Source organism: Oncorhynchus gorbuscha, linkage group LG24, assembly GCF_021184085.1.
Source record: "Oncorhynchus gorbuscha isolate QuinsamMale2020 ecotype Even-year linkage group LG24, OgorEven_v1.0, whole genome shotgun sequence".
NCBI classification, from domain to species: Eukaryota; Metazoa; Chordata; class Actinopteri; order Salmoniformes; family Salmonidae; genus Oncorhynchus; species Oncorhynchus gorbuscha.
In genome coordinates, this window is record NC_060196.1 from 43,650,361 (window position 1) to 43,672,720 (window position 22,360).

Here is a 22,360-nt window from a genome sequence, read left to right on the forward strand (position 1 = left end):
CAGCGCTTTCTAGGTTTCGCTAATTTCTATCGGCGTTTCATTTGTAATTTCGGTCAAGTTGCTGCCCCTCTCACAGCTCTTACTTCTGTCAAGACGTGTTTTAAGTGGTCCGGTTCCGCCCAGGGAGCTTTTGATCTTCTCAAGAAACGTTTTACGTCCACTCCTATCCTCGTTACTCCTGACGTCACTAAACAATTCATTGTCGAGGTTGACGCTTCAGAGGTAGGCGTGGGAGCCATTCTATCCCAGCGCTTCCAGTCTGACGATAAGGTTCATCCTTGCGCTTATTTTTCTCATCGCCTGTCGCCATCGGAACGCAACTATGATGTGGGTAACCGCGAACTGCTCGCCATCCGCTTAGCCCTAGGCGAATGGCGACAGTGGTTGGAGGGGGCGACCGTTCCTTTGTCGTTTGGACAGACCATAAGAACCTTGAGTACATCCGTTCTGCCAAACGACTTAATGCACGTCAAGCTCGTTGGGCGTTGTTTTTCGCTCGTTTCGAGTTTGTGATTTCTTACCGTCCGGGTAGTAAGAACACCAAGCCTGATGCCTTATCCCGTCTCTTTAGTTCTTCTGTGGCTTCTACTGATCCCGAGGGGATTCTTCCTTATGGGCGTGTTGTCGGGTTGACAGTCTGGGGAATTGAAAGACAGGTTAAGCAAGCACTCACGCACACTGCGTCGCCGCGTGCTTGTCCTAGTAACCTTCTTTTCGTTCCTGTTTCTACTCGTCTGGCTGTTCTTCAGTGGGCTCACTCTGCCAAGTTCCTGTGTCAAGCCCTTTCTTCGCACCCCCGTTCGTCTCCCCCCCCCCCCCCCCGTCCTTGTCGAGAGCGCACCTATTTACAAGGTACGTAGGATCATGGACATGCGTTCTCGGGGACGGGGTCACCAATACTTAGTGGATTGGGAGGGTTACGGCCCTGAGGAGAGGAGTTGGGTTCCGTCTCGGGACGTGCTGGACCGTTCGCTGATTGATGATTTCCTCCGTTGCCGCCAGGATTCCTCCTCGAGTGCGCCAGGAGGCGCTCGGTGAGTGGGGGGGTACTGTCATGTTTTGTCTTATATTGTCTTGTCATTTTGCTTTCCCTTCTGTTCGTTTTCCCCCTGCTGGTCTTATTAGGTTCGTTCCCTTTTTTTCTCTCTCCCTCCCTCTCTCTCTTCTCTCTATCGTTCCGTTCCTGCTCCCAGCTGTTCCTATTCCCCTACTCAATCATCTAGTCTTTTCACACCTGTTCCGTATCTTGCCCTCTGATTAGAGTCCCTATTTCTCCCCTTGTTTTCCGTTTCTGTCCTGTCGGATCCTTGTATATTGTTCGCCGTGCTGTGTCTTTGTCTCGCCCTGTCGTGTCTTGTTTCCCTCAGATGCTGCGTGTGAGCAGGTGTCTGAGTCTGCTACGGTCGGTGCCTTCCCGAGGCAACCTACAGTTAATGGTCGAGTCTCCAGTCTGTCCTCGTCACTACGAGTGGAATTAAGTTTTTTATGTTTTGTTTTCTGCTCTGATTGTCCAGGAGTATTGCCTATTTCCTTTACTGGAATAAAGACTCTGTTTTCGCCAAGTCGCTTTTGGGTCCTCATTCACCTGCATAACAGAGTTACTTGTCTAACAGAACACATAGGTTGTTCTTTAATGGAAACCTATCAAATATAATCCAGTTAGAATCAGGAATTACCCAGGGTAGCTGTTTAGGCCCCTTGCTTTTTTCAATTTTTACTAACGACATGCCACTGACTTTGAGTAAAGCCAGAGTTCCTATGTATGCGGATGACTCAACCCTATACACGTCAGCTACTACAGTGACTGAAATTACTGCAACACTCAACAAATAACTGCAGTTCATTTCAGAGTGGGTGGCAAGGAATACGTTAGAAATATTTAGGGCTAAAACTAAAAGCATTGTATTTGGAACAAAACACTGACTAAACCCTAAACCTCAACTAAAACTTGTAATAAATAATGTGGAAATTGAGCAAGTTGAGATGACTAAACTGCTTGGAGTAACACTAGATTGTAAACTGTCATGGTCAAAACATATTGATGCAGTAGTAGCTAAGATGGGGAGAGGTCTGTCTATAATAAAGCAATGCTCTGCTTTCTTAACAACACTATCAACAAGGCAGGTCCAATAGGCCCTAATTTTGTCGCACCTTGACTACTGTTCAGTTGTCACAAAAAAGGACTTAGAAAAATTGGATTTGGCTCAGAGCAGGGCAGCACGGCTGGTCCTTGGAAAGTGAGGAGAGATTGACTTCATCACTACTTTTATTTATGAGAGGTATTGACATGTTGAATGCACCGAGCTTTCTGTCTAAACTACTGGCACACAGCTCGGACACCCATGCATACCCCACAAGACATGCCACAAGAAGTCTCTTCACAGTCTCCAAGTCCAGAACAGACTATGGGAGGCACACAGTACTACATAGAGACATGACTAGACGGAACTCTATTCCATATCAAGTAACTGACACAAGCAGTAAAATTAGATTTTAAAAACAGATTAATAAAACACCTTATGGAACAGCGGGGACTGTGAAGTAACACAAACATTGGCACAGACACACCATACACACTATACATACACATGGATTTAGTACTGTAGCTATGTGGTAGTGGTGTTGTAGGGGCCTAAGGGCACAGTGTGTTGTGAATGTATTGTAATGTTTTAAAATTGTATAAACTGCCTTAATTTTGCTGGACCATAGGAAGAGTAATAAATACAAATAGACAGTTTTCTCTGCTACCTCATGGCAAGCGGTACCGGAGCGTCAAGTCTAGGACCAAAAGGCTCCTTAACAGCTTCTACCCCCAAGCCATAATACTGCTGAACAATGAATCAAATGGCCACCGGACTATTTACATTGACACCCCCGCCCCCTCCATTTGTTTTGTACCCTGCAGCTACTCTCTGTTTATTATCTATGCATAGTCACTTCACCCCTACCTACATGTACAAATTACCTCAACTAACCTGTAGCCCTTCACATTGACTTGATACCCCTTGTATATAGCCTTGTTATTTTATTGTGTTAATTTTTATTATTTTTTACTTTAGTTTATTTGGTAAATATGTTCTTAACTCTTCTTGAACTGCACTGTTGGTTAAGGGGTTGTAAATAAGCATTTCACGGTAAGGTCTATACTTGTTGTATACGGCGCATGTGACAAATAAAGTTTGAAAACATCCACGGCTAAAATGACCAAATTATATACAGATTTCTTAGATTCATTCTGGGGACTTTGAGGAAGTGAAATAGGCTTCCGCGTCTACAGTGTTTCATGGGGGACGAACATCATTAGCCAAACACGAAATCTGTCAGGAAACGCACCTCCAAAAATATATGAGCAATAGAAAAACACGTGCCAATCGACGTGTTCAGTGGCTCTTTAATTAATATACTCAAAATCAATTGTCTCAAGCATCATGTCTGTTGAGATTATACATTTATTTTGTCTTATATGCAAAAGATTATTACATTTACCATCAAAATCAAGACAACAGATTTTGCCACATCTGAAAGAAAAATTGTCACATGATTAAATGTTTTTTTTCTTCGCATGATGAAATGTTCTTTTTTTTTCCAAACAGCTCTCTTTTTTATTATTGTACAGTATTTTTGCACAACAATCTCTGTAATCATAATTTCCCAAATAAGGTAACAAATATCTACAAAAACAATTAAGGGGAGAACAAATGCACTATGCTACATTAGGAAGTATGAGGTTAGTGTTTGAGAGACAACAATTTGATGATGTGGCTACAGTAGTCCTTGGCTGAATGCCAGTGGAATATAAAAGGTTGATGACTGAATATATCTAGGTGAGGTTACAGATGCTACTTCTAAATTCTACCTAATATTATGTATTCCAGTGTGTGACTGAATTTAGAAAGCAAATGGAAATGGTACGAATGGGAAACTATCGCTATGCATGTGAATACCAAGTAGAATTCACATTGTGTACTCAACCACCCAATTAGAATTAAGTATACAAAACAAACAAGCACCATTGAATTAGACTTCATCTGTAATATTTGGTGGAACAACAGACTATAAAAGCATACTTACAAGAAATAGGTTATATTAAGTCGAGCCTGTAAGAAAAAAACACAGCAAAAACATTTGCCAGTAGATTACCAAATCTGAATTATTATTTGATAGAATAACAAAAAGTGTCCGTTTTTTTGATTAATTATGGGATAAACTAGCAAGTTAAAATCCAATAAATTAATATTAAAAAATGAAATTAAAAAATGGCACAGATTTAGCAGTAAATGGCTCCTTCACCTCCCCTTCTCTCAACATTATTATTTTGAGGACTGACTGACTGGTAAAGTGAAATGAATAATCTCTCCCCAGGCTCAAAGAACGAAGTCACCCTATGAGAAAGTCAAAGTCCTTTATAGATTCCTTTATAGAATCTGTTGCCTCCTCTTCGTCCTGAGCTCCAGTCTCCTCTTCTTCCTCCTCTTCATGCTCCAACACTTCTTCTTCCTCCTCCTCCTCCTCCTCTTCTCCAGGCTCATCTTTTGTGTCTCCTCTTTCCTCGCCATCTCTTCTGCCTCCAGTTTCTTCCTCTCCTTCTCCTCCTGGGACTCCTTCATCTTTTTCTCTGGATCCTTAGTCTGACCCCAGGTCTCATTGCCGACTTCTTCTGCCAGCGTAACATCATCTGTGATCAGGAAGTTATGGAAGATGGTCCCAGATTTCACCTGCCACAGGTCCAGGCCAATGACTCCTATGCTGTCAAATCTGTAGATCTCAGAGTCTGCACTGTAGTCTGGATTGTCAATCTCAGGATGCAACCATTTGCCCTTGTAGTCAGGGTTATCGATCCTGCGGGGTTTCCATTCACCCTTATAGTCAGGGTTGGAGACCATGGGTGGCTCCCATTCACCGTCCATCTCATCATCCCAATCCTCCGGCTGCTTAGCGTCAGGGTCAGCAATGTTCTCGGGCCTATCCCAGTCCTCCATCCTGGTTTCTTATCATCTGGGTCCTCCATCCTCTCCCTCTCATCCCAGTCATCTGGTTTCACAGCCTCAGGGTCCTTGACCTTTTTAGGGGGGCAGAATGTTCCAGTCCTCCTCCAGACTTCCAGACTCCACCTTCTTGTTGTCAATCTTCACCTCATACATGTTGTCAGGGTTCAGGATCAGAGTGTACAAATGGGTGTACTCATCATCCTTGCATCTGATATCCTTTCTGATGAGGTGATTCTTGCCCTTGTAGTTGATAATGACATGAACTTTCTTCGTGGCTGGGCCACAGATGTCTGGACCGAACATAATGTTGTAGCTAGAGTCTCCATGCATGTCTGACTGGTCGAGGTCAGCGGGGAATAGCTTGATGTAGCCTCCCCCGCATTCGATGTTCTGCTCGTGCTTGACTGTGAACTGGATCACCAGGGTCTTGCCCTGGTTGCTGAAGGGCTCAAAGCGAGCAGAAGAAGAGTAGAAGTGGGCATCCTGGCTGGTCTGGAGACCTTTGTCTTTCTCTGCGTCTCCATAGAATTTCCCAGCAGTCAGGACAAATTTCCCATAGTCCGACCTATGGCTGGATTCAACCCAACGGGTACTCCAAGCATCATCTTCAAACTGCTCTCGAAAATACACCGATGGTTCAGCACTGGCTAGTGCAATCATCAATAGCACCGACACTAGCATGTTGTAGTTTGCTAATTATTTGGATTTAGCAAAACAATATCAAATGAAAGATCTGACCACCCTGCTCCCCGAAACATGCACAGGTTCCCCGCATGATGAAATGTTCTTAACCGTAAAACTCGACGACATGACGTTGCCACGAGCGGCACCGAAGATTAATTTATTTTTGTAAAGATTTTTGGTAAACTCGGTTTCCTTCTTTGTCAATGCAGGCTCGCAAATGAAAGCATGTACATACAAAGAAAGATATGTCATGTTGCTAGAATGTAGGTTTAAAAACGACAGCTGCATATGCATATTAGCCAATACATACTTTATGGCATAACCTACACATATAGCATACCTTGCAATGCAATCTTCTCTAAAAACCAGTGGGGTGTATTCATGGATGCCAAGGGAAGCCAGGCTTCCGCAAAAAATGTTTTACAAATAATAATAAATATATAACTTATCTCTCGTCTCTCTGTGTTTCATACTTTTCCTTAAATTCCCAAAGAACTGAATGTATCTCACAGGAGAAAGCATCCGAGCGAGCGAAACGGCGCCCCTCTGTCTCTCTACCGGTAGGCCATCTATCTGATGCTGTCTGGTTCAAACGGATGACATTGTTGCCGCAGAGCATTGAAGTCAAGGGAAGCCAGAGAGCATCTGGCCTCTCTTGACAAAAAAGTATGCAAAATTAGCCCATCAGCATTGAGCTAAACTGGAGCACCAAAAAAAGTGTCAAGGGAAATCAGCTTGGATTTTGCCGTCACTCCTATCAAATCCCATTGAGAGCATACGTCATTGACAGAAAAATTTGAAATGTTGCATCTCGTTGTGTTGTTGTGCTCCAGTGGCTAGCTAGCTAATATTGGCATTTCCTAAATTAGCCATGGATGAAGTTAGGAATTTTGACTTGTGGTTTTACTTAATTCTCCATACTGGCCAATGATTATAATGGCGATTCTGATCCAACTATAAAATACATTGTGCCCCCGGCCTAAATGGATGGAAGTTCAATATGAAGCTAGATGTAGAAGGCTAATGTTAACTAGCTAACGTTGCCCATGAATGGAAGTTAGGCTAGCGAGCAAGCATTTTAGCTAGATAGCCTAGGACAACAAAAAATAAAAGCGTGTACTGTATGAAAGAGTCATAGACCGTTTCATCAACATGAAAAATAGGAGGATTGCATTGGCGTTTCTCCATAAGTAAGGTGAGACAACATGTTTTTCTACTTGCACAAACACGCACACACACACACACACACACACACACACACACACACACACACACACACACACACACACACACACACACACACACACACACACACACACACACACACACACACACACACACACACACACACACACACACACACACACACACACACACACACACACACACACACACACATATGCACACAGACATCAGAACCATGGACAGCCACATCGTATTTAGCTGGACTACATTGTTTTTGGTATCTTTTAGTTGTCACTGTATTCAACTATGTAGAAGTTATATGATGATGTTGAAATGTTGAAATTGAAATGATGCTGGAATAGTGGAGGCAGCTCCTGTTTTCTTTGCGAGTTGCGGTAACTCTGTGGTTCTAAATCATTAGTTGTTTAGTGGTCTGAAAGTGTTGGAAACCTTAATTTACTTGACCATGCCGTAGGTCATGTAACTAACTGTCTGTTACTGTACATGCAATATGCTTTGTGGACTTCACTGGACAGAGGTTGTTATCCAGTTTTGTGATTAAACAAAGGTGTGGTTGAATTGATTTCTGCCACAGTGTCTTCTTAATGCCTCTGCCTCTAGGCCTATATATCACAGTCACAGGGCATATGAATTAACAGGTTATAGAGGGGGGTGGGGGCTTGGCTTCCCTGGTGATTTTACCCACGCACTGCTACTGCTAAAAACAGTTGTACAATGTGCTCTGCAATAAGATAACCAGAGTAGGATTTCTAAACCAGATGAGCTCTCAAATAGCAGTTCCCCAATACCATGGTCGGCATGCATAATGTTGGATGCATTGGAATATTATTCTGAATTTTTCAGTACCTATGTGACAATTATTTATTTCAGGAGTCAGCAAAACTAGTACTCTATATGTGCTCTAGGTCATTGGACACCATTAGATATGCACCTGTCGGTTATTCTTGTAACTGTTATGGCCAACTATGGTTACACCTCTTGGGTCTTTTCCAGAACAGGGGTTCCCCTTTCAGTGGAGTCAGCAGGATGTCATGTATTGGTTATTCCTGTAGAGTGCCAAGGTCTGTTGCTATGGTCCTACATGCATGAAACTATTTATGTGAGACTACAGGTTCCATGTCCTAATATGAAGGCAATATGATAACTGTGGCTCAATGCCAGAGGTGATGAGCCATTAAGAGGAGTTACTATGAGTGTTATGCAGGTGAATGAGGACCCAAAAGCGACTTGGCGAAAACAGAGTCTTTATTCCAGTAAAGGATATAAGCAATACTCCTGGACAATCAGAGCAGAAAACAAAACATAAAAAACTTAATTCCACTCGTAGTGACGAGGACAGACTGGAGACTCGACCATTAACTGTAGGTTGCCTCGGGAAGGCACCGACCATAGCAGACTCAGACACCTGCTCACACGCAGCATCTGAGGGAAACAAGACACGACAGGGCGAGACAAAGACACAGCACGGCGAACATCATACAAGGATCCGACAGGACAGAAACAGAAAACAAGGGGAGAAATAGGGACTCTAATCAGAGGACAAGATAGGGAACTGGTGTGAAAAGACTAAATGAGTGAGTAGGAGAATGAGGAACAGCTGGGAGCAGGAACGGAACGATAGAGAGAGAAGAGAGAGGGAGGGGGAGAGAGAGGGATAGAAAAAGGGAACGAACCTAATAAGACCAGCAGGGGGAAACGAACAGAAGGGAAAGCATAATGACAAGACAATATATGACAAAACATGACAGTACCCCCCCACTCACCGAGCGCCTCCTGGCGCACTCGAGGAGGAACACTGGCGGCAACGGAGGAAATCATAGATCACAAACGGTCCAGCACGTCCCGAGAAAGAACCCAACTCCTCTCCTCAGGACCGTAACGGAAAACGATAAAAAGGGAAACTAGGGTACTACTCTAAAAAAAATGAGACACGGGTAGAGAACTGAAAGCTTTAGAGCAAACAGGACCAAACAGGCCAGGAGAGTAACAACTAGGGACAGACTGAGACACAGCAAGGGCAGGAACAAGACCAGGAGAGATGCGGTGGCAGGGAACAGACTGAGACCCAGTAAGACCAGGAGCAGAAGCAGAAAAAAAGTTACCAGACTTATTCTGCGCGCAGTCCGAACAAGCAGCCACGAAACGGCGCGTGTCACGCTCCTGAGTAGGCCACCAAAACCACTGGCGAATAGAAGCAAGCGTACCCCGAACGCCGGGGTGGCCAGCTAACTTGGCAGAGTGCGCCCACTGAAGAACAGCCAGACGAGTAGAGACAGGAACGAAAAGAAGGTTACTAGGACAAGCGTGCGGCGACGGAGTGTGAGTGAGTGCTTGCTTCACCTGTCTCTCAATTCCCCAGACAGTCAACCCGACAACACGCCCAACAGGAAGGATCCCCTTGGGATCGGTAGAAGCCACAGAAGAACTAAAGAGACGGGATAAAGCATGAGGCTTGGTGTTCTTAGTACCCGGGCAATAAGAAATAACGAACTCGAAACGAGCGAAAAACAACGCCCAACGAGCATGACGCGCATTCAGTCGTTTGGCAGAACGGATGTACTCAAGGTTCCTTTGGTCAGTCCAAACGACAAAAGGAACGGTCGCCCCCTCCAACCACTGTCGCCATTTGCCTAGGGCTAAACGGATGGCGAGCAGTTCGCGGTTAGCCACATCATAGTTACGTTCCGACGGTGACAGGCGATGAGAAAATACGCGCAAGGGTGGACCCCATCGTCAGTATCGGAGCGCTGGGACAGAATGGCTCCCACGCCCACCCCCGACGCGTCAACCTCGACAATAAACTGTTTAGTGACGTCAGGTGCAACAAGGATAGGAGCGGATGCAAAATGCTTCTTGAGGAGATCAGAACAACAATCATACGACCGGTGAGGAGGAAGGGAGTTGGTTCTAGACCGACTGAAGACCGTGCGCAGACCATGATATTCCTCCGGCACTCCTGTCAAATCACCAGGTTCCTCCTGTGAAGAGGGAGCAGAAGAAACAGGAGGAATAGCAGACATTAAACACTTCACATGACAAGAAACGTTCCAGGAAAGGATAGAATTACTAGACCAATCAAAAGAAGGATTATGACACACTAGCCAGGGATGACCCAAAACAACAGGTGTAAAAGGTGAACAAAAAATCAGAAAAGAAATGGTCTCACTATGGTTACCAGATACAGTGAGGGTTAAAGGTAGTGTTTCACATAATATACTGGGGAGAGGACTACCATCCAAGGCGAACATGACCGTGGGCTCCCCTAACTGTCTGAGAGGAATGTCATGTTCCCGAGCCCAGGCTTCGTCCATAAAACAGCCCTCCGCCCCAGAGTCTATTAATGCACTGCAGGAAGCTGCCGATCCGGTCCAGCGTAGATGGACCGGTAAGGTAGTACAGGTACTTGACGGAGAGGACCGTCTAGTAGCGCTTATCAGTCGCCCTCCGCTTACTGATGAGCTCTGGCCTTTAACTGGACATGAAATGACAAAATGACCAGCGGAACCGCAATAGAGACAGAGGCGGTTGGTGATTCTCCGTTCCCTCTCCTTAGTCGAAATGCGAATACCCCCCAGCTGCATGGGCTCAACACCAGAGTCAGTGGGGAAAGATGGTAGTGTCGGAGAGAGGGGAGACACAGTTAACGCGAGCTCTCTTCTATGAGCTCGGTGACGAAGATCTACCCGTCGTTCAATGCGAATAGCGAGTTCAATCAAAGAATCCACGCTGGATGGAACCTCCCGAGAGAGAATCTCATCCTTAACCTTAGCGTGGAGTCCCTCCAGAAAACGAGCGAGCAACGCCTGCTCGTTCCAGTTACTGGAGGCAGCAAGAGTGCGAAACTCTATAGAGTAATCCGTTATGGATCGATTACCTTGACATAGGGAGGACAGGGACCAGGAAGCTTCTTTCCCAAAAACTGAACGATCAAAAACCCTTATCATCTCCTCTTTAAAGTTCAGATAATCGTTAGTACACTCAGCGCTTTCCTCACAGATAGCTGTGCCCCACTGCCGAGCCCGACCAGTAAGGAGTGATATGACGTAGGCATTCCGAGCTCTCTCTCTTGAGTATGTGTTGGGTTGGAGAGAGAACACTATATCACACTGGGTGAGAAAGGAGCGGCACTCAGTGGGCTGCCCAGAATAACATGGTGGGTTATTAACCCTAGGTTCCGGAGGCTCGGAAGACCCGGAAGTAGCTGGTGGCACGAGACGAAGACTCTGATACTGTCCTGAGAGGTCGGAGACCTGAGCGGCCAGGGTCTCAACGGCATGCCGAGCAGCAGACAATTCCTGCTCGTGTCTGCCGAGCATCGCTCCCTGGAACTCGAGAGTAGAGTAGAGAGAATCCATAGTCGCTGGGTCCATTCTTGGTCGGATCCTTCTGTTATGCAGATGAATGAGGACCCAAAAGCGACTTGGCGAAAACAGAGTCTTTATTCCAGTAAAGGATATAAGCAATACTCCTGGACAATCAGAGCAGAAAACAAAACATAAAAAACTTAATTCCACTCGTAGTGACGAGGACAGACTGGAGACTCGACCATTAACTGTAGGTTGCCTCGGGAAGGCACCGACCGTAGCAGACTCAGACACCTGCTCACACGCAGCATCTGAGGGAAACAAGACACGACAGGGCGAGACAAAGACACAGCACGGCGAACATCATACAAGGATCCGACAGGACAGAAACGGAAAACAAGGGGAGAAATAGGGACTCTAATCAGAGGACAAGATAGGGAACTGGTGTGAAAAGACTAAATGAGTGAGTAGGAGAATGAGGAACAGCTGGGAGCAGGAACGGAACGATAGAGAGAGGAGAGAGAGGGAGGGGGAGAGAGAGGGATAGAAAAAGGGAACGAACCTAATAAGACCAGCAGGGGGAAATGAACAGAAGGGAAAGCATAATGACAAGACAATATATGACAAAACATGACAATGAGTATGACATAAGGAGGACACATGTATAAAATGTGTGTGCCAAGACTGGAAGGCAGTTGTTTTCATCATCCAGCTCAGCTTTTATTATAAAGTAATAAAACGTCTATTTGAACTCACATGCTCCGGTATTTGTGAAATATGATTGACCAAATATTTCCATGACAATATAAGGTATGGAGAATGATAACGAGACTGTGGGATTATAGAACAAGTATTTGAGAAAGGAATGTTTGAGTTTCAAATACTACATGTTCAATGAATGTGAGTATATTTAGGTGGTTTACATTATAAACTTTCCTACTGATGGGTTTGGATTTCTGAGCTTTAACTATTATTAATCATTAGTTATATTATTAAATCATTAGTGTCGTGGAAATATTGAATCAAATATTTCTCAGATACCGGAGCTTGTGAATCCAAATATACTTTCTTTTTTTTACAAACAGTAACAAAGCTGAGCAATTCCATGGAAGAAATTACTCTTCTTGTTCAGAACATCAGTATTTCTACATTTCCATCAGACATGTTCCCTCCCTTCTATGTCAATGATGAACTCTTCTTGGACAGGCGCCACTATTATCTTTATGACTTCATTCTGGCTTGTGTATGCCCATGTAACGGATGTGAAACGGCTAGCTTAGTTAGCGGTGTGCGCTAAATAGCGTTTCAATCGGTTACGTCACTTGCTCTGAGACCTTGAAGTTGTAGTTCCCCTTGCTCTGCAAGGGCCGCGGCTTTTGTGGAGCGATGGGTAACGATGCTTTGTGGGTGACTGTTGTCGATGTGTGCAGAGGGTCCCTGGTTCGCGCCCGGGTATGGGCGAGGGGGACGGACGTAAAGTTATTCTGTTACACCCACATCGGGCTCAGGTTAGATTATATTGGTGGTGCAACAACAGGTCCTCTATAAAAAAGAATACATTTATTACATATATATGTTCCCATTATAAGTACATTTCAAATAGATTTTAATGAACACAACCATGTCTTCCCAATACATATACATAGTTTGTGGCTCCTGTATTGGTTGGTAAAAATGCATAGTCACTGTCCCACACCAGGTTAGGTCTATGTCACTTGGAAATGAGTAACCCATGTACCCTGTGTTTGCCTTGACTAGATTCTATGTGGTTCCAAACAGTCTGGTCTTTTTTTGGCTCAGTTTAGCTTATTCACATAGATATCACTTAGTTCTGTTTCTTTAGGTCTAATGCTTAACTTTGTGTTGGACCACTCCTGCACTTCCATAGTCTTTCCACCTTCATTCTGTTTACATATGTCTTATGTTTAACCTTATATTGCTTCTTCTTCCTACTTCCAAAGGAAATAGTATGGGCACTGGAAAATTACTAGGAGACCGGAGACTCTCCAACATGAGTACTGGAAAATTACCAAAGAGCTGGATTTTTCACCCACATAAGTTATAATAGAGAAATGAGGGGTGCCATAATGAAGCTTGGGAGGTACTGAGTGCAGGGGAAACGGTCACATGGCAGTACTGATAAGGGGAGGAACCGTTTATTGCCCATAATACTTAGCTTCCTGCCTAGCATTAAACATGCAATGTTTAGCGATAAGTAGGAAACTCCACCCAAAGTTGGGTATGTATACTGCCACGGGTGGAACCATGTCTTGGTTGATTCAGCTGTTCGATCCTCTGGAAGAATACATTTGGTTTAAGCTTTAATAGTGTCCGTTGAGTTCTTACACTGATAATTAGAATCTAACACCACTATCTTCTAAAAGTTAACAGTGCCAATCTTGCCAATCCATGAATTATTTTACTAACTATGACTGGGTGTGAGATAGGGCTGGGCGATAAATCAATATCAATAATTATCGAGGTAATTACTTCCCTCAATAACGATACAAAAACTTTTAGATTCATTTTCGATAATGTCGATATAGAATAATTAGGGACAGCAGTCCATTTCACCTCTGACGCAGCTGTCATGCCCTGACCTTAGAGAGCTTTTTATGTCTATTTTGGTTTGGTCAGGGTGTGATTTGGGTGGGCATTCCAAGTTCTTTATTTATTTTATTTGCACAAACCCAGTCTTTACTATGAGTCATCCACACATCAATTGTCTTAAATCATTTATTTATTACTAACTAAGTCATTCACAGAAATGCATAAACAAACAAGGTAAATGTGGTTACATGAAATGTTGGGAGTATGTGCCCTAGTGGGCTAAACCGGCATGGCGGCTTGTTAGACAAAAGGGAAAGTGGGGGTCGACTAAGAAGACACTACAGAGTGATAATTCTAACAATTGAAATGCTAATCCTTTGCACATGAACGCTCACTCATTCGGGAACAATTGCAATCAATATATAAATATATTTACGCTCACTCAGTGTGTCGTCTTGATCACAGGTGAAAAGTTCATTTATTTTGTAGAATTGTCCATCACTCTCCCTCTCTCCCTCTCTCTCTCTCTCTCTCTCTCTCTCTCTCTCTCTCTCTCTCTCTCTCTCTCTCGGTTGTGGTTAGAGGGGATTGTTCAGAGTGACATTCGTTATAGCATGGATGTTTCGGCGGTTGTCGTTCTTCGCGTTCAATGATACCGAATTCCTAGCTGAAGACTAGTAATTAATATCAAAGACTTGTTCTTATTCTGTCGGTATCGATAGTCTAAGATTTTAACCACGTGGTATGGTTAAAATATTCAGAAATGGTCTACAACCTTTGTCCTCCTAATGGAGAAAAACATGGTCTGCAACCTTTAGCCATCTCGTAATTGAGGTAAGCTCGGTCTGCTGATCGAAAACCCGAGTGGGGGTTTTATTCGGAAGGGCCGAAGAGGGCTGTCCCAGGATGTCTGACCCTAACTGGGCTCAGGGGCGGTCCTCTGATTTAGTTAGACCTCAGAAAACTATTTGTAGACCTTCACAAGTCTGGTTCATCATTGGGAGCAATTTCCAAACGCCTGAAGGTACTTCTGTACAAACAATAGTATGCAAGTATAAACACCATGGGACCACGCAGCTGTCATACCGCTCAGGAAGGAGACACGTTCTGTCTCCAAGATATAAACATACTTTGGTGCGAAAAGTGCAAATCAATCCCAGAACAACAGCAAAGGACCTTGTGAAGATGCTGGAGGAAACAGGTACAAAAGTATCTATATCCACAGTAAAACGAGTCCTATATCGACATAACCTGAAAGGCTGCTCCAAAACCGCCATACAAAAAGCCAGACTACGGTTTGCAACTGCACATGGGGACAAAGATCTTACTTTTTGGAGAAATGTCCTCTGGTCTGATGAAGCAAAAATAGAACTGTTTGACCATAATAACCATCGTTATGTTTGGAGGAAAAAGGGGGAGGCGTGCAAGCCGAAGAACATCCCAAACGTGAAGCACGGGGGTGGCAGCATCATGTTGTGGTGGTACTTTGCTGCAGGAGGGACTGGTGCACTTCACAAAATAGATGGAATCATGAGGCAGGGAAATTAAGTGGATATATTGAAGCAACATCTCAAGACATCAGTCAGGAAGGTAAATCTTGGTCGCAAATGGGTCTTCCAAATGGACAATGACCCCAAGCATACTTCCAAAGTTGTGGCAAAAGGGCTTAAGGACAACAAAGTCAAGGTATTGGAGTGGCCATCGCAAAGCCCTGACCTCAATCCCATAGAAAATGTGTGGGCAGAACTGAAAAGCGTGTGTGAGCAAGGAGGCCTACAAATCTGACTCAGTTACACCAGCTCTGTTAGGAGGAATGGGACAAAATTCACCCAACTTATTGTGGGAAGCTTGTGGAAGGCTACTGAAATGCTTGACTCAAGTTAAACAATTGAAAGGCAATGCTACCAAATACTAATTGAGTGTATGTAAACTTTTGACCCACTAGGAATGTGATGAAAGAATTAAAAGCTGAAATAAATCACTATCTACTATTATTCTGACATTTCACATTCTTAAAATAATGTGGTGGTCATAACTGACCTTAGACTGGGAATAATTACTAGGATTAAATGTCAGGAACTGTGAAAAACTGAGTTTAAATGTATTTGGCTAAGGTGTATGTAAACTTCCGACTTCAACTGTAAATGTTTAATAACCTTTATCCTTTCGCCACCATTATCTTTCAGTCTCACTTCTGATTTATTTATGCTCATCTTAGATTATATTGGTGGTGTCCCCATAGTACCAATACAAAAAACAATACATGTTTCTAATACAGGTGCATGTCTAGTGGTGCCTTTAAATGATCAATGTGCGTATCCAATGGCCTTCATAAGTCCAGGCATGACATGTAACGGTTAAGCCTGTATTGATTCAGCTTGTACATTCATATTGGTTCTGTTTACACATGGTTAACCCTATATCGATTCTGCTTACTACTTTTAAGAAAACAGTACAGATACTGGAAAATTCTCAAGGTACTGGAAAATTCACAATACTGCCAAAATAAGGGAAACACTAACACAAATCGTCTTAATAGGGCATTGGGCCACCACGAGCCACCGGCACAGCTTTAACGTGTCTTGCCATATAGTCTACAGGTGTCTGGAACTCTATTGGAGGAATGCGACACCATTCTTCAACGAGAAATTCAGTTTTTAAAAGGTAATTTAAAAAAATATATGTTTGGACTGGGGGCCCCCAGTGCCTGTGGCCTCCCCGCCTTGCGGGCTTTGAGGGGTGTGTGGTACTCCAGTGGCAAATGGGCATTTTATTCATGACCCTAAGGATGATGAGATGTGAATTGCTTAATTAACTCAGGAAATCACCTGCTTTCAATACACTTTGTATCCCTCGTTTCCTCAAGTATTTCCTTTATTTTGTCAGTTACCTGTCATCCCCACAACCTCAAACGTAATGTTATTTGTGTTAAGTCTTCCAAACAGGATATAACTGGGCCCGTATTCATAGACCATCTCAGAGAAGCAGTGTTCTAGTATTTTAATGATCAATAAATATGATCTATTTATGAATTCGGGCCCAGGTATTCTCACCATGAATTTTGATATTGACACCGAATTATCTTCCTCCGAGAATTCTGTGTGCCCCCATCTTGACCTTGTTAAAACCTGCAATATCGCTCCTCTTGTGGATCAGCTCTCAACCCGGACCTGCCTATTTCACAGCTGTCGGTTATTCCTTGTCCTCCGTCCGAAGAGGCCTGATAAAGGCTTCTCAGCCTTGAAAACAAACTAGTCACAGCGTGCGATCCTATGAGTCTAATGTCTATGTTATCTCACCCCCTTGTGAGACAGCGCTTCCACTGTGATCATTTAAACCTCTAAAGGATCCACCCCTTTTTTACATTTTCGCCTAAAAGGACATACCCTAATCTAACTGCCTGTAGCTCAGGACCTGAAGCAAGGATATGCATATTCTTGATACCATTTGAAAGGAAACACTTTGAAGTTTGTGGAAATTTTCAATTAATGTAAAATAAAATAAAACATTAGATATGGTAAAAGATAATGCAAGAGAAAGGCCATAATGTATTTCCAGACCAGGCATAATTTAGATTTTGGCCACTAGATGGCAGAAGTGTATATGCAAAGTTTCAGACTGATCCAATGAACCATTGAATTTCTGTTAAAAATGTTGTATTAAGACTGTCCAAATGTGCCTATTTGGTTTATTAATAACTTTTCAAGTTCATAACTGTGCACTCTCCTCAAACAATAGCATGGTATTATTTCACTGTAGCAGCTACTGTAAATTGGACAGCGCAGTTAGATTAACAATAATTTCAGCTTTCTGCCAATATAATATGTGTCGGGGGGCTAGGGTCAGTTTGTTATATCTGGAGTACTTCTCCTGTCTTATCCGGTGTCCTGTGTGAATTTAAGTATGCTCTCTCTAATTCTCTCTTTCTTTCTCTCTCTCGGAGAACCTGAGCCCGAGGACAATGCCTCAGGACTACCTGGCATGATGACTCCTTGCTGTCCCCAGTCCACCTGGCCGTGCTGCTGCTCCAGTTTCAACTGTTCTGCCTGCGGCTATGGAATCCTGACCTGTTCACCGGACGTGCTACCTGTCTCAGACCTATTATTTGACCATGCTGGTCATTTATGAACATTTGAACATCTTGGCCATGTTCTGTTATAATCTCCACCCGGCACAGCCAGAAGAGGACTGGCCACCCCTCATAGCCTGGTTCCTCTCTACGTTTCTTCCTAGGTTTTGGCCTTTCTAGGGAGTTTTTCCTAGCCAATGTGCTTCAACACCTACATTGCTTGCTGTTTGGGGTTTTAGGCTGGGTTTCTGTACAGCACGTTGAGATATCAGCTGATGTACGAAGGGCTATATAAATAAATTTGATTTGATATCAGATATGTCTATGTCCTGGGAAATGTTCTTGTTACTTACAACGTCATGCTAATCACATTAGCGCACATAGCTCAACCGTCCCGAGGGTGGGTCCTTAGTTAGGGACAGCCCCCTTTTTTTCAATTTTCGCCTAAAATTACATATCCAAAACTAACTGCCTGTAGCTCAGGCCCTGAAGCAAGGATATTCATATTCTTGGTATCATTTGAAAGGAAATACTTACATTTACATTTACATTTAAGTCATTTAGCAGACGCTCTTATCCAGAGCGACTTACAAATTGGTGCATTCACCTTATGACATCCAGTGGAACAGTCACTTTACAATAGTGCATCTAAATCTTAAAGGGGGGGTGAGAGGGATTACTTATCCTATCCTAGGTATTCCTTACTTGGAAGTTTATGGAAATGTGAATTGAATGTAGGAGAATATAACACAATCGATCTGGTAGAAGAAAATACAAAGAAAAAACCCAACCGCTTTTTTTGTATTTTTCTTCTACCACCATCTTTGAATGCAACAGAAAGGTCCCATATCTAGCCATCACTCTGTTTGCAATTCTGATGGTGTCCACAAAAGGGCAGCAGTGTTTGTGCAAAGCTTCAGACTGATAACCTGAAGTATGAGCAAGCTACATGACATTTAGTGTGAAGTGACCCAAGTACATTTGGGCAAATCTAGAAGGATTACATTTCTCTGCAAGAATATCGTCAAATCTGTATACGTGGACTTTAATTTAGATTTTCCAGTATTAGTAGCCATATTGTAAGTTCAACATTTGCAAAACACACAGTTTTCATAACTTCATAACTCTGTATAAATCCGAACGTAATTTGACTGGTTGAAACAATGTTTAGGGTTAGATTTTCACAGATTCCTTTCTTTGCAAATTGAACGGGTGGAAATACAAAATGGATCATGCTATATGGACCTTTTAGGATATGAAAAGGGATTTGATCTAACAAAACGACACTTCATTTTATCACCCCAAGAGTCCCAGAGTTAAGTCAGATTTCAGAATGTAAGTAAGATTTCAGAATGTAAGTACACATTTCACCTTCAGAGGTGAATTTATCAAACCTATCGCTGTGAAAAAAAGTGTTTTGTTGTTAGGAACTCTCCTCAAACAATAGCATGGCATTTTTTAGCAGTAATAGCTACTGTAAATTGGACAGTGAAGTTATATTAACAAAAATTTAAGCTTTCAGCCGATATAAGATAAGATATGTTCCGACATTTGTTGTTTCTCTAAAATGTGCGATCATAACAAATGTCGCTACATGATTTACAACTGTCCCATTGACAGAACACCTAAAGAAAATTGCTCAGAAAGCTTGGGGGGGCTAAATAAAACCATCCGCGGGCCGCTAGTTGGGAAACCCTGTTTTGCTATAATGCTTTTGAGTCTTTTTATTTTTTCACCAAAGTAGTTTTTAGATTTTGTATTACTGTTTAAATTTGACTGTTTTTACTTTTATATTTTTGTATAAAATAAAGGTTACCTTATTGATAGTTTTTTAACCGTTTCTAGGTATTATTCCTTAGCTCAGAGCTTTTTCATCTTGAGGGGGAGAGAAAGGTAAGAACCATTTTCTTTTTGCTTGAAAGTCTGTCATTAAAGTTGTATTAAACAAAAAACATTTTGCATAGGGTTGCCTAACTATTTTAGTTAAAGGTGCCAAAAGTATTATGTATTATCAATACATATTGCATTTAGCATGTTTGCGTGACTAAATGTTACCACCTGGACTTGTTTATTCAGGAGACTGAAAAGATTTGGCATGGGTCCCCAGTTCCTCAAAAAGTTACACAGCTGCACCATCGAGAGCATCCTCACCGGTTGCATCACCGCCTGGTATGGCAACTGCTCTGCATTCCCGACCATAATGCGCTACAGAGGATAGTGTGTACGGCCCAGTACATCACTGGGGCCAAGCTTCCTGCCATCCAAGACCTCTATACCTGGCGGTGTCAGAGGAAGGCCCAAAAAACTGTTAAAGACTCCAGTCACCCAAGTCATAGACTGTTCTCTCTGCTACCGGCATGCGGTACTGGAGCACCAAGTCTAGTTCCAAAAGGCCCCTTAACAGCGTCTACTCCCAAGTCATAAGACTGCTGAACAATTAATCAAATGTCCACCCGGCCTATTTACATTGACACCCCCCTTTGTTTTTACATTGCTGCTACTCACTGTTTTATCTATGCATAGTCACTTTACCCCTACCTACATATACAAATTACCTCGACTAACCTGTACCCCTGCACATTGACTCAGTACCGGTACCCCCTGTATATAGCCTCGATATTGTTATTTTATTGTGTTACTATTTATTTTATTTTTTACTTTTGTTTATTTAGTAAATATTTTCTTTCTTGAACTGCATTGTTGGTTAAGGGCAAGTAAGTAAGCATTTCACAGCAAATGTGACAAATACTATTTTATTTTATTTTGAACCCTGTTTCCATCACTCACACAAGTGCATGTCATTTTACTTAAGTATTTTGTTCTTGTTAGCTGATTGAGAATGTATGCATCTGGTCAGTCGACGGAGTTAGAGTCCTGATTTCTGGAAGTAAAGCATTAGTGGAAGTCTCTAGGATCTAGCCCTAGCCAGGCAGGAAAGGTTAGTCTTCAAAATTATCATTGGCCTAATGGTGAAATACCTGCGCGGCTTCCTTCCTCACCGGCAACTGAGTTAGGAAGGAAGCCTGTATCTTTGTAGTGACTTGGTTTATTGATACACCATCCAAAGTGTAATTAATAACTCAAAGGGATATTCAATGTCTGTTTTATTTTTTTATTTACCAATCTACAAATAGGTGCCCTTCTTTGCTAGGCATTGGAAACCCTCCCTGGTCTTTGTGGTTGAATATGTGTTTGAAATTCCCTGCTTGACTGAAGGACCTTACAGATAATGTGTGGGCTACAGAGATGAGGTAGTGTGGGGATTTTCCAGTGCATGCGTTATGCATCTCAGAGTAGTAAGCAGAATCAATATAGGGTTAACCATTAAATCAAATCAAATTTATTTATATAGCCCTTCGTACATCAGCTGATATCTCAAAGTGCTGTACAGAAACCCAGCCTAAAACCCCAAACAGCAAACAATGCAGGTGTAAAAACACGGTGGCTAGGAAAAACTCCCTAGAAAGGCCAAAACCTAGGAAGAAACCTAGAGAGGAACCGGGCTATGTGGGGTGGCCAGTCCTCTTCTGGCTGTGCCGGGTAGAGATTATAACAGAACATGACCAAGATGTTCAAATGTTCATAAATGACCAGCATGGTCGAATAATAATAAGGCAGAACAGTTGAAACTGGAGCAGCAGCACAGTCAGGTGGACTGGGGACAGCAAGGAGCCATCATGTCAGGTAGTCCTGGGGCACGGTCCTAGGGCTCAGGTCCTCCGAGAGAGAGAAAGAAAGAGAGAATTAGAGAGAGCATATGTGGGGTGGCCAGTCCTCTTCTGGCTGTGCCGGGTGGAGATTATAACAGAACGTGGCCAAGATGTTCAAATGTTCATAAATGACCAGCATGGTTGAATAATAGTAAGGCAGAACAGTTGAAACTGGAGCAGCAGCATGGCCAGGTGGACTGGGGACAGCAAGGAGTCATCATGTCAGGTAGTCCTGGGACATGGTCCTAGGGCCCAGGCCAGTTGAAACTGGAGCAAAAGCATGGCCAGGTGGACTGGGGACAGCAAGGAGTCATCATGTCAGGTAGTCCTGGGGCATGGTCCTAGGGCTCAGGTCCTCCGAGAGAGAGAAAGAAAGAGAGAAGGAGAGAATTAGAGAACGCACACTTAGATTCACACAGGACACCGAATAGGACAGGAGAAGTACTCCAGATATAACAAACTGACCCTAGCCCCCCGACACATAAACTACTGCAGCATAAATACTGGAGGCTGAGACAGGAGGGGTCAGGAGACACTGTGGCCCCATCCGAGGACACCCCCGGACAGGGCCAAACAGGAAGGATATAACCCCACCCACTTTGCCAAAGCACAGCCCCCACACCACTAGAGGGATATCTTCAACCACCAACTTACCATCCTGAGACAAGGCCGAGTATAGCCCACAAAGATCTCCGCCACGGTACAACCCAAGGGGGGGGCGCCAACCCAGACAGGCTGACCACAACAGTGAATCAACCCACCCAGGTGACGCACCCCCCCAGGGACGGCATGAGAGAGCCCCAGCAAGCCAGTGACTCAGCCCCCGTAACAGGGTTAGAGGCAGAGAAT

General features: G+C 43.4%; 1 pseudogene; it reads right to left on the minus strand.

Annotated features, from left to right (window-relative positions):
• Window positions 1-4,377: 4,377 nt before the first annotated feature.
• On the minus strand, window positions 4,378-5,753 carry LOC124012247 (annotated as a pseudogene).
• Window positions 5,754-22,360: the final 16,607 nt, after the last annotated feature.